A 6,000-nucleotide genomic window follows, 5' to 3' on the forward strand; every position below is an offset into this window, starting at 1 on the left:
CCCTGAACTGGAATTGAACTCAAGGACTCTAGGGTGGAGAACCAAACCACTCGGCCATACCGTTCTATACTAAATAGAATGGGGAATCAGGGATATATATAACGAAAAAACTTTTCATACTTTTAAGACATAGCAAGATTCAAACCCAAGACCTCTGTTGTTAAAAACCGAGACCTAGACCACTCAGCCAACCTTATATCTAAATGGATTGGAGAATTTGAGTGATCTACATAGCACAGATGCTTTTCAAACTATCAAAATCTGAAGTAAGAATTGAACCATGGACATTTGGTTCTAAAAACAAACACCCTAACCACTACCCTACATTCCCCTGATTGAGAAATCCTGAACTTATTAAATTTATTATACAGTTGAAAATATTAAAAAAAGATTTTTTACAAGATATTTCACAGGAAGCATCCTACATCAAAATCTAGATTCAGGCCATAAGGTGTAAGGGTTCTCAATTCAAAAATCCATTTGCTTCTAGTTTTAGGATCTCCTTTTGTATGTTGCCACCCCTCCAATTTGGTATTACTTTATCTATTATAGTGTATGAAAGATGTTTTATGTTCCCATTATTGCATTTTTTAAAATGTTTGGGGACAGGTAATTCTTTATTCCTTTCTAAATCCATGTTCTCAATAGAGTTTATGTGTTCTCTTATCCTATCTTTCACAGCCCTTGTTGACTCTCCTATATATTGAGCCCCACATAAACATTCTAATAGATAAACAACATTGGAGTCTGTGCACCTATAGACGTCCTTTATCTTATATTCTTTATTAGTAATATTTGATTTAAATGTTTTACATTTCTATGAGTTTCTACATGCTTTGCAGCTTAAACAGGGAAAAAACCCCTGTAATTTTATTCCCTATTAAATCCCTATCTCTATTTTTACACAACCTTGTATTCTTCAAATCAGTTGGTGCCAGACGCGTTTTTAAATTCCTACATTTCTTGTATATTACCTTAGCGATATTTGGCAAAACTGGTCCTAAAGTCTCATCTGACCTCAGGACCTGCCAATGTCTTTTTAAAATCTTTTCAAGTTTTTTATTATCATCATTATATTGTGTAATGAATGGAATATTAACGGCCTCTGTGACACCCAAATTATTTACAATTATGGCTTCATTTCTATTTTTATTTTTATTCTTATTTTTATTCATATTTTTACTTCTGTCTTCTTTTTTAATCAAAAGATTAGCCCTACCTGTCATTAAGGCTTCTGATCTGGATGATTCTATTAAATCTACATTATAACCTTTTTGTAATTTTTTTTTTAACTAAAACATCTGATTGGTCAATAAAATCTATGTCTTTCGTGCAGTTCTTTCTGATACGTAAAAATTGGCTTTAAGGAATGTTAGCTTTCCATTTCTCTAGATGGCAGCTTTCAGCATGAATGTAGCCATTTGCGTCGACAGGTTTGAAGTAAGTTTTTGTCAATATTTTTCCCTCTTCTACATATATTTTAAGGTCCAAAAAGTTTATGCTAGTATCACTGATCTCATACGTGAATTTCAAATTTTTGTCATTTAGATTCATTCTTGAAAAGAACTATTCTAAATCTTCCTTACTTCCCCGCCACACAATTAAAATATCATCAATATATCTTTTAAAGGAGACCAGATTTGCCCCCAGGTCAGTAGAGTCAAGGAAAATTAATTCCCATAGGCCCATAAAAAGATTTGCATAGCTGGGGGCAAATCTGGTCCCCATAGCCGTTCCACATTCTTGCAAATAATAATTACCATTAAAATTGAAATAATTATGCGATAAAATAAATTTAATACCATCAATAATAAAATCCCTATGTTCTATAGGCAGATTGAGACCCTTTTCTAAAAAATAATTAGTTGCTGCTATACCTAAATCATGTCTGATACAGGTGTATAAAGCAGACACGTCGCAGGTGGCGAGGAGGAAATCCTCCTGCCATTCTATAGTTTCTAAGATACAAAGTACATCAGTTGAATCCTTTAAATAACTTGGCAAAGCCTTTACATGTTCTTGAAGGTGTAAATCTATGTATTCTGATAAATTAGCAGTAATTGAGTTAATGCCGGATACAATAGGCCTCCCGGGCAGATTTAAATTGTCTTTATGAATCTTTGGTAAACAATACATAAGTGGAATCTTTGGCTCTTTTGGGAGTAGGTAGCCCATCTCTTTGTCATTTAGAATACCTTTATCCCTTGCTTCTGATAAAAGTGTAGTTAACTCTAACAAAAATTCATTAGTTGGGTTCTTCGTTAAGACTTTATAAGTATCTTTATCATTAAGGAGTTGATTACACATATTTAGATATTTCTCTTTGTCCATTATAACAATCCCCCTTTGTCTGCTGGTTTTACCACTATCATATTATTCTCCTCTAGATCCTTAATCTCAGTCAATTGAGCCTTCAGTCAATTGAGCCTTCGTTAAATTTGTTTTCTTAAACTTACTCCTATTTTCATTTAATTTTAAGTTTTGTATATCATTCATCACCAGTTTTTCAAAAGTTTCAATTGACCCTCCTTTCATATATTTAGGATAAAAACGGGATTTCTCTTTCAGATCAGTATGTTTAAATGACAATACATTTATTAGTTTCTACTCTTATTCGTATTTCTCTCCTGAGGATTTCGAAGAAACCATTTTTTCACTGTTAGGTTTCTTACAAATTTATGTGCATCAATAAAGGCATTAAATCTATTCATTCTCTGTGTTGGTGCAAATGATAAACCCCTATTTAATACTTATTTTTGTTTTAATGTTAGTTCAACCTTACTCAAGTTATAGATGCTACTAGTATCCTCAACTATATTCTTTTTGTTTTGACGTTTTTGTATTCCACTCCAATTTAGCTCTTTCTCTAAAAAATGACTCTTAAAATTACCTTGGTTACTTGTACTTGGCATTGAATCATTTTTTCTGTGATAATTCTCTTTCCCATCTTTATCAGGGAACGTAAGGGGTTGGAACCTATTCCTTGTGTTAAAATTTCTTGGGGATTCAAATTTAACATGTTCCCTGACTTAAGGGAACAATCTATGCCCCGTCTTGGCTCTCTCCACCCCTGGTTAGGAAAGTGAGCATGGTTGGATCAAACTCAGGGGTGGTAGATTCCTTGTCTAGCAGAATAGGCCGTGGGCATTCAGCCCACAATTTGTTTCTGGTAGGATTGGAGGGGGGTTTTCTCAGCCAAGATTGTAAAAATTGTACTATTTGAGGGGAGGGGGAACCACTTAGATGAACGAGTGTGTCGTATATGGTCAAGATCGAACATAGGTTGACCCAAGGGGTCTAGTATGGCCTGAGGGGGGTAATCAGTTTTGTTCTCTTGAGAGAGGGGGTTTTTGGGAAGCTCCTTTGACCAATCATTTTCTGATTCCATTCTCAGATAGGTACCCATCAGGGTAATAATTTGGATTTAGAGGGGCTTCTGGGGTATCAGTATCCTGCCTTATTATTACCCCAGGAGTATGGGTTACGGCAGGCTTGGTTCGTTTTATTCTTGGATTCTGCCCCGTATGGTTTGATTTGGCTGTGCGTTTCTTAGGGGCCTCTGTTTCAGAGGGGTTTTGTGCCAGGGTTGAGGGCTCAAGGGTCTCCTGAGAGACAGAAGCAGCTACCATGGATTTTTAAATCAGGGACAGTTGATACCTTGTTATCAGCATGTATTTAGATTATATGCAGTTTGCATAACTATTAATTTGTTAATCCTTGGTAGTATAGCGGTAGAAAAATAAAGCAAAGATTTTTCCCCAAGATGGCCGCAATCACGTGAGGTGACGTCACAAGTGTGCGCAGTCTTAGTGTTAGAGGACCTTCCCAAGATGGCCGCCGGAGAGCAGCGTGGTGATGAGAGAGATGTGCAACGGTAATCAATGAGAGGGTATCCTAATATGTTAGCACGCTAGTAGATGAGACCACCAATGATAAACATAATATATGCTAAATTTCAAGGTAAACAATAAGGTTAAGCGTTCTCGGTATAAGAGATACTGCAAAGATAGGATAGAAATATAGATATATGTAGAAAAAAGGTATAAGTTGAGAAAAAAAAAGATCAGGATAGATCAAAGAAAGACCGCTCTCAATGAATGAGTGGTAGACAGATAAATGTCTTATTGAACTGTTAGATATTCGAGACTAATTTATATCATCTTTCTTGCTGGAGAGCAGTAAAGAAAGAGAAAGGGGATTGTCTAGAGTCCTGCTTTATGGAGAGGATCTATGTTTTGATTGGTTGATCTATGTTAATATGTTGCTTTTTTTCTGTACTTGTATTACTGCTGGAGTGCTTTAAGTAAAGAAAGTAAAATTGGAGCCTCCTGTCTTGTCATAAAATTTGTGTCGCTGGAATGCATCTGGGGCATTTATAGGTGCAAAAGAAAAACCTTTGTAATAAAGATATTTCATCATTAAAAGGGACAGTAAAGTCCAAATTTAACTTTCATGATTCAGATAGGGCATGCCATTTTAAACAAATTTCCAATTTACTTTTATAATCAAATTTGCTTTGTTCTCTTGGTATTCTTAGATGAAAGCTAAACTATAGGCTCATATGCTAATTTCTAAGCCCTTGAAGACCGCCTCTTATCTGAATGTATTTAGCCGTTTTTCATAGCTAGAGGGCATTAGTCCATGTGTGCCATTTAGATGACATTATTTATTATTTTAATATAATTCTTTATTTATAAAGCGCCAACAGATTCTGCAGCGCTGCCCATGGGTACAAGGATAAAAGTACAACGGAGAAACAATACAATAAAAGACAACATTTTACAGACAAATACAGGGAAAGAAGAGGGCCATATTCCTGTGGGAACTTACAATCTAGATGACTAGGAGGATGGGAAAGAGGAGGTGGGGACTGCAAAGATGAGAATGATATTAGTGTGGAGATAGATGAGGGCAACTGATAGGTAAGTGAAGGTAATGTGTTAATGAGTCGGGTGATAAGCTTCCCTGAACAAAAAGGTCTTTATGGAACGTTTTAAAGGAGCAGAGGTTAGGGGAGAGTCTGACAGCTCGAGGAAGTGCTTTTCAGAGGGTTTGTGCCGCACAAGAGAAATCCTGTAGTCTAGCATGAGAGGAGGTGATGGTAGAGGACGCAAGGAGCAAGTCATTGTTGGATCTTAGGGGGCGGGCTGGAGTATATTTGGTGATGAGTGTGGACAGGTAGGGTGGGGCAGCGTTGGTGAGGGCTTTGTAGGTCAGGGTGATTATTTTGAATTTAATTCTGCTGTGAATGGGGAGCTAGTAAAGGGACTCGCAGAGAGGTGCAGCAGAAACAGAGCGTCGAGAGAGGTGGATTAGCCTGGCAGATGCATTTAGGATGGATTGAAGGGGAGAGAGAGGGAGGCCAGTTAGTAAGTTATTACAGTAGTTAAGTTGGGAAATTACCAGGGAGTGGATAAGCTGTTTAGTAGTTTCATTACTCAGAAATGAACACATTTTGAAGATATTCCGTAGGTGGTTGCGGCAGGATGAAGAGAGCAATTGGATGTGGGGAACGAAGGACAGATTTGAGTCAAGTGTGACTCCGAGGCAGCGGACTTGGGTTGATGGGGAGCTAGTGGTGCCACCAACAGTGATGGAAAAATTAGAAACTGGAGTAGAGTTAGAGAGGGGATTAGACGTAGTTCAGTCTTGGACATGTTTATTTTTAGGTGGTGAGAGGCTATCCAGGAGGAAATGCCAGATAAGCAGTCGCTGATGTGAGAATTGACAGAAGGAGAGAGTGCAGGGGTGGAAAGGTAGATCTGGGTATCATCAGCATAGAGGTGGTAGTTGAAGCCATAGCTGTTGATAAGTTTACCCAGTGAAGAAGTGTAAATAGAGAAGAGTAGAAGACCCAGGACAGAGCCTTGAGGTATTCCAACAGAGGCAATGGAGAGGAGGAGTCACCAGCAAAAGAGACGGAGAAGGGTCTGTTAGAGATATAAGAGTGAATCCAGTGTCACAAAGCCCAAGAGAGCTGCGAGTCCATAGGTCAAGATG

Source organism: Bombina bombina, chromosome 2, assembly GCF_027579735.1.
Source record: "Bombina bombina isolate aBomBom1 chromosome 2, aBomBom1.pri, whole genome shotgun sequence".
NCBI lineage: Eukaryota > Metazoa > Chordata > Amphibia > Anura > Bombinatoridae > Bombina > Bombina bombina.